This window comes from Rhineura floridana, chromosome 1 (assembly GCF_030035675.1).
Source record: "Rhineura floridana isolate rRhiFlo1 chromosome 1, rRhiFlo1.hap2, whole genome shotgun sequence".
Taxonomy (NCBI): Eukaryota; Metazoa; Chordata; class Lepidosauria; order Squamata; family Rhineuridae; genus Rhineura; species Rhineura floridana.
The window spans coordinates 308,832,199-308,843,632 of NC_084480.1; the positions used below are offsets into that span (position 1 = coordinate 308,832,199).

The 11,434-nt window shown below is 48.5% G+C and overlaps 1 protein-coding gene across 4 annotated transcripts in view; it reads right to left on the bottom strand.

Moving 5' to 3' along the window:
• Positions 1–11,204, bottom strand: part of ST3GAL1 (ST3 beta-galactoside alpha-2,3-sialyltransferase 1) — a 140,555-nt gene extending 129,351 nt beyond the window's left edge. For 2 of the 4 annotated variants that reach the window (XM_061606943.1, XM_061606939.1), the window contains exon 1: positions 10,865–11,200. The gene's annotated coding sequence lies outside the window, so the exon portion shown is untranslated. Of the gene's footprint in view, positions 1–10,605; positions 10,714–10,864 lie in introns of those variants that run through there. The other 2 variants (XM_061606950.1, XM_061606947.1) reach the window with 2 other exon arrangements.
• Between the last annotated feature and the right edge of the window lie 230 nt (positions 11,205–11,434).

The following is an 11,434-nucleotide window of genomic DNA, read 5'->3' on the forward strand; positions in this document are numbered from 1 at the left end:
CAAAGATAAGGTATAGAGAAGTTCTAAATAAATTCTAAAGAGCCCTGACAAAGTGGCAGAAGAACTGAAGCCTCTTTCACAGGGGAAGAAAGCCTGTCAAGAAATTGGAGGACAGGTTTTTGGCAGAGCACCCACTTCACAAGTAGGGAAGCTTACAGAATCCACAGGCACATTTCTGGAATTTTGCAAGCCAGGTGATGGGGAATTCTTGCTTCCCTTTCTTGGCACATTTTTTTTTAAAAAAGCAATCTCCCCCACTATCAAAATACTTTGTGTGTGCAATGGTGTAAACTTTTTGAAATATATCATATATATACTTTTTATAAACTGGGGATGGTTTTTTTAAAAAAAAGATTTTGTTTCTTTATTCCCTCTCCTCAAAAGAACACACACTTTCAGGCACATGCACAAAAACAGTTCCAACATTTGGAAATCCTGCAGGAATTCAGCCAAAGCAGGACCAAAAGGAAGTTGCAGTCATCTTACATGGTAGTTCCTTTTATTTCCAATGTTCCAAGTTGTGAGTACAGTTGCTTATGTAGCCAAAAGGTCCCACTCACACACAAGAGGGAGATTTCTACAGGCTCAGGAGAAAGTTTTAAGGGCATGTTTTCTAGTTGGATTGAAGCTGGTTTGAGAAAAATACATCGAACAGCCGTATATCTCAAGAAACTACAGCAACGCTATGGGTTGTGGCTAATGTTGTGTGTACGCGGCTTCCAAATCTGGCGATGGGAGCATCCTAGATACAGAGGAAACGGTCACGGTTACACTGCCTAAGCCAGAATTCCCCTGCCGAATTTTACACAAAATAATGAAACTCTCATTGGGATTAGCAAACTGATGTGCTTCGAAGGGCAAAGGGTCTGACTTACCTGCACCTGCTGATGACCCGCAAAGCATTGCTTTCACTTCCCTACTCATTCCTTCTAAATTAGCAGGGCATGTGGCAATGAAAACAAGACTATACATTTTGTTGTTATGTGCCTTGAAGTCGATTACGACTTATGGCGACCCTATGAATCAGTGACCTCCAAGAGCATCTGTCATGAACCACCCTGTTTAGATCTTGCAAGTTCAGGTCTAATGGGGAGACAAACTGATGGCTTGGTGTCAACATTCATGTCGAACCATCATTTTTTTCATGGAAAGGAAACATTTGAGTGTGGCATGTGGACGCTCAGAGGCTGGGGGAATTTGGCTTCCCAGACTACTTGAATCCATCACCTCTGGTCTACATTGTGAAAACTGAATAACAAGAACAGAATACCAAGTCTTCAGCAACCCAAGCAGACCAAAGTACTTGGGTTAAAGGCAGAGATGTCAAGCAAGGCTTTGGCTTGATGTGCTTCTTTCCTTCCACTCCTATATGCTGCTGAAGGTAATGGGATTGAAATCAGATTAAATGTGGATCAGGAAATGGGAAGCCTAACTCACCAGGGGGGCTTTTTGCTGTCACAAGGGAAGGACAAAAGACAGTGGTAATAGTCATCTCATCTGAAAGTTGCAGCATCTCCAAAAATGTCTTCAACAAACTGCTACTTTTGTTGCTCCCTAGAACTAACTCCAACTGCTAGATCAGTGGCCTCACAATTTAGCTTTCTATTTTTTTTTTAATCTAGCACAGGAATGAGACACCTGTGGCCCTCACAGAGCTACAATTCCCAGGGAAGGGGGATTGATTGTTAAACCACCCCGGGAACTGTAGCTCTGTGAGGGGAATTGGAGTTTCTGAACAATTCTCAGCACCCTTCACAAACTAGTTCCCAGGATTCTTTGGGGGAAATCATGACTTTTTAAAGTGGTATGACACTGCTTTAAATGTATAATGCAAATAGGGTCCAGGAAGACCCCAACTCATGCTTTTTCTTTTTGCCTCAGTCCCCACATCTGCAATATGGGTATAACAATACTAATCAACCATAAAGTATAGTTAAAAATCTTGTTCCACAGGGCAGGACTAGATTGAATGGATAGAAATTGCAGGGAAGGAGATTTCAGCTAAACATCTGCACAATAAACTTGCTTCGGGTGAGTTGGTGGGCGGGCTGTCTTTCACTGTAGGGAATTAAGCAGAAGGAATGCTGACGTTGCATCCTGCACTGCACTGAGCAGTGGGTTGGATCACATGACATCCAAGGTCTCTCCTAACTCCACAGCTCATTCGGGATAGGCAAACCCGTCCATTTTCATTTCTTTGATTTCCAGTCGTAAATTTGGTTCTCCACATCAATTTGTAATTTTAAAACAAAGCTCTTATGAAAATCCACGAGCATTTTAGTGCCGATTTCTCCTAATATACACATTTTTGCAAAGCAGTTTTCCCTAATATAATGTAGTTGTGCATGTTATTTTCACTGATATGCATTTTAAGCACTCTTTACCCTGCTACATGCTTTCTTTGTACACATTACTTGGCTGGAGTGCTGCACTGAAAAAAATCAGAGAAGTACGAATTTGGACAGATGGCTGTGCTTTGGTTTGTGTACTGTTTCGGAAAGTGCGAGTTCGTTAAGTTCGCCTTTAAACTGAATCTAATTTCTCCCTCCTCACTAAACGGACTCTCTAAGATATGACTGCACTAGTGTATGCGAGGTTCCAAGCCTTCGGCAACCCCTTCAGCTCCCAAACGACTAACCTATCACAAGAAAAACTTTGCTGAAAATGCAGCCGGCAGCCTACAGGGGGCAGTGTGCCTTGCAGTTCCTTTCGACATTAACTAGCACATCCATACATGAAGGAGGGCATGTTCGGCATATTTCCTGTCGCCTCTAAAGATTTGCTGAGCATGCATTCCTAACAGGGAAACAGCAAGCCTAAGAATCAAACAGGTGCACACGCAAATACCGTTCACCCACCCAGCATCCCTCTGATCAACATGTACAAAGCCCCTGGCCAAAAGATACCACTTTTGCCCGTGGTACCAGGTGATGGGATCCTGTGGCTCCAAAGCCTTTGGCCAAGTTACGACAGGAAAGGGATGCTGATCAGCAGCCTAAACCTGAGATGCCCCTTTATTAATTTATCACCAGCTACAAACACTGAAGAGACCATCTGGACTAGAGCCCAAACTGTCAGCAATTTCCAGTCTTAATTGCTGAATTAAAAGAGCCGAAAAAGTAGCAAGACGATCATGGAGAGACTGTCAGTCAAAACTTGCCATTTCAGAGAAAAGGATGAATATAATTTAAAGGAGAGGGAAACCTCTCTTCAGTGCTAGTGCCCCATAATTTGCTGCCTTCCTCACTATGTTCTTTGTGCATGGGATGAGTTCCCCGACTTATCAGAATTTGCCATCCATCACTACATTTCAGGAAACAGCAGAGTTTTCTGGGCAAACCCTCCAAAAGTGTCCCTATTGGCTCACTGACCACAAGAAGCTGCCTTATACAGAATCAGGTAATTTCCACTTTGACCTCAGTATTGTCCACACTGACTGGTAGCAGCTCTCCAAGGTTTCAGCAAGAGTCTTCCTCAGCCCTACTGAGACATGCCGGGGATTGAACCTGGGGCCTTCTCCATGCCAAACAGCTGTCCTGCCACTGAGCCACAGCTGGACAGATTGTGCCCCAGTTGAGAAAAACCAGAGGTACCCAGGTGTCAAAGCAGTCACAACCTTCTGGCACTCTCCCAAAATCGCACACCTGCAAGGCCTGGTTGCAGGCCCAGGAGAAGCACTTTGCACATGATCAGGATGTTTTCCACCCAGGAAGCTTCAAGCAGCTCTTATTTCAAGTGAACGTTAAATCCTATTGCTATAATTACACAGACACTGAGTAAGAAGGAGTTATTGATGGCAGGGCTGTGCCTGCTCTTTGTTGGTACAAAACATTAGAACTCCCAGCAAGAAGTGAAACTAGGCAGGAGCGACTCTTTTGCATTTAAGGGGCTGTCTCAAAATTCACACATACTTGGGAAATGTCACCAGGTTTACATCTGCTCAGAATGGATACTCTCCAAAATAAGATCTACACTGCTCAGAAAGCTAATCATTTGGGTTACAAATGTCCCTTCCACTTGAATATCGCATGTTAACATAAAGAGCAAACAGAGCTTCAATAGGAAATTGAAGCCTTTTATGTGAAAATGCCCTAGAAATGTGAACTAGAGAGTCCCCGGTTCATAGCTTTTCCATGAACTTACTGGATTATGCAAGACTGCCTCCCCAGGTGTCTGTCTGTCTCTCTCTCTTACACACACACACACACACACACACACAGGCCCAGATCCCCATCTGCAATACTTCAACGTGCACATATTTTCTGTCTCACGATCTTATTCTTCCCTTCCTCCGAGGAGCTCACAGCAGTATACATTACATAAGAACATAGGAAGCCACCTTGTACTGAATCAGACCACCGGTTCGTCTAGCTCAGTATTTCTACACTGACTGGAAGTGGCTCTCCAGGATTTTAGAGGAGGGGGGTGTCTCTCCTGGAGGTGCTAGGGATTGAACATGGGATCTTCTGCATGCAAGGCAGACGCTCTGCCGGTGAGCTACAGCCCTTCAACCTCCATGACTTATTCCTGCTCAAATCCTGCAGGAACATAGGAAGGTGACTTATACCGAGTCAGACCAATGGTCTGTTGAGATAAGTTAGAGCAGACAGAGAGAGAATGATTGATCCAAACAGTGAGCCAGGATTTGAATCTGGGGTTTTTCCAGTCCTAGTCTGATGTTAATTGTGACACTTCAGTGGCTCTCTCAATACACATGCTTCTGGCTTGCCTCATTGTAGAGTTTGCTGTAAAGCTTACCAAGGTAACTTATTTGAAGCACTTTGAAATGTTCAAATTGCTTTATGGAGGAGTATTATCGTAAATGTTTGATTCTTCACATGTGCACACTGTTTCCTTTTCAATTAAACTACACCTTTTAAGTAAGCATTCCAATAAGCTAGTTGCTTACCAAGGTAACTTATTTGAAGCACTTTGAAATGTTCAAATTGCTTTATAGTGAATTATGAGTGTAAACTCTTGATTCTTCACACACACACACATCAAGATGTTTTCTTTTCTTTTAAAACTACACCTTTTAGTAAGCATTCCGATAAGCTAGTTGCTGGATATTTCAACGACAATATGTTCAATAAGATCATTCTGTAGATTTACTTCTACTGCCTATCTTAAAGATGGTGAGGAAATCTAACAGCTACGATTAAAGTGGGTTGGTTTTTTTTAAGGATTACAGAAATACATTTGGGTTTACCACTAAGATTATTAGATCATTTTGAATGGTAATATTAGTTACATGAACATACAAATGCATCTCTGATGTGCTTTTCCTAATAATAAATCTTGCCTATTTTCTTTCTTTTTTAAAAAAAGGCAAATATATCTATTTGTAGCAAGAAAATATGGGAGTCTCCCCCCCACCCCAACCACGCGCGCGCACACACACACACACACACACACACTTACAACATCTAAATATCAGTACATGCTTTCAGAACAACTTTCAAGTTAGTATTTGCAGATATTTTAAAGGGGGGGGCAGAACCATGAAAGTTGTACTTTGCTTCCTAACATACTTTGAACCACTTTTTCTGAGAGGGTGCCTCATTTGCACATGCAACATTTTTGGCTTCCTTTGAGGATACGGAGAGCAACTGGGATGAACACAAGAACTTAGGAAGCTTCTTCCAAGGAGTTTATGGCAGTATACAAGGGAAGCCACCTTCTAATGAGTCAGACCACTGATCCATTTACTGACCGGCAGTGGCACTCCAGGGTTTCAAGATGGGCAGCACTCTGAAGCCCCACCTGGATCTGCTGGCGATAGTCCTTCTCCACTGGTAGCAAATGCTCTAGAAACTAAGTATCATTTTGTTAAGAACTTCTTAGTCCTTGGCCAAGGCTAATATTCACACACGGCTAAAGGAAAAAGGACAGGAAGCTGCCTTCTGCAGAGTCAGAGCAGTGGTCCGTCTGGCTCCTATTGTCTACACTGACTGGCAGCAGCTCTCCAGGGCTTCAGACAGGGGACACCCCTGGGCATGCAAAGCAGATGCTGTGTGCCTCAGCACACACTCACTCACAAGTACAGGCCATTTCGCTACTTCACAGTAACTACTCAGAAATAATAAACATCCCTTGTTACCTCTTGGGAGGCTTAAATGGAGCTGAGTGAATTGGAAGTCCCCAGTTAGGAGCTCATCTCAGTCATTAACCAAGTCCGCAAGCCTAAGCACATTTACCAGCCCTATTGAACACGGTGGGAGTTCCTTTGAGCGGAAGGGGCAGCCAACATGGTGCCCTCCAGGCGTTGTAGGGCTCCAACCCAGCAGCCCTAGCTAGCATGGCCAACAGAGAGGGATTCTGGGAGTTGTAGTCCAACAATATCTACAGGGCACCATGCTGGCTGGCCCCAAAGTATAGGACTGTGCTGCCCATGCCTCAGGCAAGCTGTTATTTGAGCCACAGACACACACCCCAGTCCGCAAGATGCCATTACTACTTACCTACCATACAGGGTGCTTATAAAGATTATTTATTTATTTGATTTATATCCCGCCCTTCCTCCCAGCAGGAGCCCAGGGCGGCACTGAGATGACTGAGCTAATGCACGTGGATTATTTTGGCACTCTAACTTTTATTTTATGTTAAAACATGTATACACCACCCTTCACCACTTCCAAGGGAACTTACAAAACAGTGAATAGATAAAACATGACCGGCAACAAGGTATTAATAAAGGACAGGAAATGGACTGCCTTCAAATGGATCCCGACTTATGGCGACCCTATGAATGGGGTTTTCATGGTAAGCAGTATTCAGAGGAGGTTTAACATTGCCTTCCTCTGAGTGAGAGGCAGTGACTGGCCCAAGGTCACCCAGTGAGCTTCATGGCTGTGTGGGGATTCGAACCCTGCTCTCTCAGGTCGTAGTCCAACACCTTAACCACTACACCACACTGGCTCTCTAAGGCAGCCTTTCCCAACCAGATGTTGTTGGACCACAACTCCCATCAGCCTCAGCCAGCATTGCCAATGGTCAGGAAAGATGGGAGTTGTGGTCCAACAACATCTGGAGGCACACTGGTGGGAAAGGCTGCTCTAAGGTATTAGTGGGACACTCTAAATGTCAAGAGTATCACAGGCTGTGAGCCCACTAGTCACCAGATCAAAGCATTTCCATTAGCCACACCTGGAGGGGGAACAGATTGATCTGCTGATCAGTTGCAAAACCTCTTTCGAGCTGAATTTTTTAAAAAAGCTGCTCCCTCCAGCTTTTACAGTCAAAAGGGGTGGGGTTTGACTAGCATCATATACCCCAGTTTTCAGAACGGACAGGCGGAGACGCACTCGAACCGGCAGAACAGCGAGTGTGTTTCTACCCATAATCACCAATGAAAAAAATGGAAATGGACTGCCTTCAAGTCGATCCTGACTTATAGTGACCCTATGAATAGGGATTTCATGGTAAGCATTATTCAGAGGGGGTTTCCCATTGCCTCCCTCTGAGGCTAGTCCTCCCCAGCTGGCTAGGGCCTGCTCAGCTTGCCACAGCTGCACAAGCCAGCCCCTTCCTTGTCTGCAACTGCCAGCAGGGGGGCATCTGGGCTCCTTGGGACTATGCAGTTTGCCTACGGCTGCACAGGTGGCAGGGCACATAACCCGAGCCACTCACTGTGGGGGTGATCTTTAGCTCCATTTTTTAACAAACCTGACCGCAAGCCTATTCAGACAAACTAGTCAAAGACAGCAGAGACACCCCAGCTCTAGTTGGAGGCAGGATGCTTTTGGCAGTTGCTGGAAAGTATGGGAGGGGAGAGCGCTCTTGCGCTCCAGTCCTGCTTGTGGGCATCCCATAATGGGCATCTGGTTGGCCCCTGTGAGAACAGGATGCTGGACTAGCTGGGCTGCTGGCCTGATCCAGCAGGCTCTTCTTGTGTTCCTATATTCTTACATGCACTTATCCAACCTTTGGCATACTCACAAGTAGACACAAGAAATGAATGGCCATGACTAACTTAGGTCCAGTGACTTCAGAAGGTTTCATCTGCGAGTATAATTTAGTTGGATTCAACTCTCACTCCTCTGAATGATCTTGCTCGGCGGTTTTACCACACATCACACAAACGCAGGAAGGGCTGCCTCATACTCAAATCAGAAGAGCTGCCTTATAAAGTCAAGTCCATCTAGCTCAGTGTTGTCTACCCTGACCAGCAGCAAATCTCTAGGATTTCAGACAAGGTTCTCTCTCTCCCAGGCCTACCTGGAGATGCCGGGGCTTGAACCTAGAACTTTCTGCATATAAAGCAGACACTCTGCCAGCGAGAGATGGACATTCCTCATCGGCAGTGGAACATGTGATCAACGCGGGGGCCAAACAGTCGTCTGAAAAGGGGCACCGGGTTTCAAGGTAGGTTGAGAAGCTACTCAAAAGAAGGAACGCCAGTAGCATAGTGGCAAATTCAGAAGTGCAGGGTCCCTTCAGGAGAGTCACAGCCACTCACACCCTTTTTTGCTGCTGGGTTGATAATAGGGTTGCCAGGTTCAGGGCCTGAGACTGATCCTGTATCTTTAGGAGAAGAGACAGTCAGCCAAGTGCAGGTGTTCTTGCAACACTGTGATGGGAAAAACCACATGGTGGAATTCTCCCTTCCCCCTGCACAACTTTTAAAGATACAGAAGACCTCTTGGAGGCTGGGCCTGGCAACCAAGAGGTCTTCTGTATCTTTAAAAGTTGTGCAGGGGGGAGAGAGAATTTCACCTTGTGGTTTTTCCCATTACAGGGTTGCCAGAACACCTGGACTTGGTTGACATTCTCTTCTCCTAAAGATACAGGATCAGTCTCAGGCCCTGAACCTGGCAACCCTAGTTGAGAATAAGATCCTTGTTAATGCCTTCTCCTATGACAACAGACATCCCTAGGGGCCTATAAACATGAAAATGGAACTGGAAATGGAAAAGGAATGCCTTCAAGTCAATTCCAACTTATGGCGACCCTATGAATAGGGTTTTCTTGGTAAGCAGTATTGAAGGAGTTTACCATTGCCTTCCTGTGAGGCTGAGAGGCAGTGACTGGCCCAAAGTCACCCAGTGAGCTTCAGGGCTGTGTGGGGAGTTGAACCATGGCCTCCCAGGTAGTAGTCCAACACCTTAACCACTACAACACACTTCTCAGTGGCTGATCCACCTCCTTCCACTCTGACTGGCTCCAATCCACCGGAAAGGACAAGGAAGCCTGTAAGAAGACTCTTCTCAGTGGCTAACACACTCCCCTTTCACGCCGGTTGGCCTGTAGGACGCTGGAGACAGATAGACTCTACTGGGACCCTGCTCCCAAAAAAGTAAGAGGCCTAAGACCCCCAGAGACACTGGACAACCCCTGATAACAACCATCCGCTTTCAGCAGCCCGTGGACTTCCTGGCAGGGCGCGGGAGTTGCAAAAGCGGGGCGGGGGCGAGCAGCAGGCGGCGCACCTCGCTTCCTGCGTCAATCTTGTCTCTTTCCGCAAAACGGGTCGCCTGGCCTCGTGGCCTCCCCTGCCAGGCGAGCGCAAAGTTGACTTCCTCCCCTCCGCCCCCTCCATCCTTTTTCCCTTCCCCGCCCCCCCTTGCAGAAATCGGACCGGCAAAGCTCGTAACTCGGGGCTGCACCCCACCGATCCACCCCTTATCCACACCCCGCCTCCGGAGGGGGAAGCTAACGGGGCCTCTCGCTCTCTTGCAGCTAATCGAGGGGAGGAACGCGCCCGCCCTTCACTGTAGAGCTGGAGAAGAGATAAGGAAGGACGGGGCGTGGTGGAGATAGGACAGCGAGAGGCGCCGCTCAGACGCCAGGCTTGCTGGCCACGGTGGGGGTGGGGGAAAGGAGGGCGGCAAACGAACAGCCCCTCCCCCTAAGCTCCCTTAAGGCTATGAACTTAAGAGACACGCCGCACGCAATACACACGTGGGGTGGGTGTGAAGAGCGCCCCCTCCCCGCTTTCGATCCCAGCCAGAAACTTAGAGGCAAGCCAAGCTCCAAGGTCTCTGACGCCACGCTTCCCAAGTTTTTTTTAAAAAAATTATAATCGAGAGAGAAGTAGGGGAGGAATCGGAGTGACAGTGGGTTATAGACAACGCTTGTCCTACTCAGAGTAGCCCCATTGAAATGAAGAGACATGGCTGGCTTAGCTTCCATGTCATGATCGCTGGATCAATAAACCTATTTCCTCATCAACTTTGCTCCGTTAATTCTCACAGGTCTACTTTAACTTAGTTGGAGACAAGCCCGCCCTTCTCCGGTCAGGGCAGAGCTCTTCAAAAAGGCTCCGCGTCTCCCCCCCAAAAAGAACCCACCCACCCCCATGTTGCTGTCCAGACGCGGAGAACCTTTTCGGGATAACGGGCTTTTTCCAGCGCGCTCGTCCCGTTTGTCCAAGGAAGCTCCAGCGGACCAAACCGTCGCCTTCTTTTCCCTCGCCCCGGGACGGCCACTCCCGGGCAACCGACGCAGGCACACCCCTCCCTCAGCCCGCTGGGCCCTCACTTCCCGTTTTTTAAAAAATATCACCACCACCATCGGTATAGGAAGCGACCACCAGTCCACCACATCACGTCCCTCCTACTCCCCGGCCGCTGAGCTGCCTGCCCGAGCCGCTGCCGCGGGACCTACTCCGCCTTCCAGGTAGCCCGGCTTCGGGGTTAAAGGCACGCACACAACCGCGGCCAGATCCCTGCTACGGCGGGAAAGAGCCTGCCCGTGCCTCAGCCGGAGGGCTTCCGCCGCAGCCCCATCCCCTTCAGTCCCGAGGATTCCCCCCTCCCACCACCAAGTCCGGCCGAGGGGAGAGTCCCTCCTCCTCTCTTCCCTCGGCGGATCCGGAAAAGAGAGATCCGCGGTGCGAGACGCCGGCAGCTTGCCGGGCACTTACAGCGTCCGGAGAGACCGCCGCCGCCGCTGCTTCCCGGCAGATCGCATCGCCGCTCCAGCACGCCCCTTTCGCCTTCTTCTTTGTCCTTCCAAAGTACCCGCCGCGCGCGAAGCAAGCCACGACGGAGACACCTCCCCGATCCGAGGCTGGGGGACTTTGTCCCTCTCTCAGGGCGGCGGCGGCAACAATGCACTCCCCGAGCGCTGCCTCGGCTTGCTGGCTGCTTTCCTTCCTAATATAGTGCTCCCTCCCCGAGAAAGCCACGTGGATGTGAGAGAGCAGCAGGCAGGCTGACACACAAGGAGAGGAGGGAGCGCGCAAAACGCACCGACGAGGGGCGCAGCGCAGGCTCCTCCTCGGCCGGAGCGACGGAGGGAGCGCGAGCGAGGGAGGGCCGGCGGGAGGGGGCGTGGGTGCGCGCGTGGGCGCTTTTCAAACAGCGGCAGGAGGGAGGCAGAGAAGAGACCTCGGCCGATCTCGCCTCCAGCGCGCCAGCGATCGAGGGAGAACGCAAAAGTAGCGAGGGGCTCTGCGCCCGCGCCAGTCAGATATAAATACTACAGTACACAT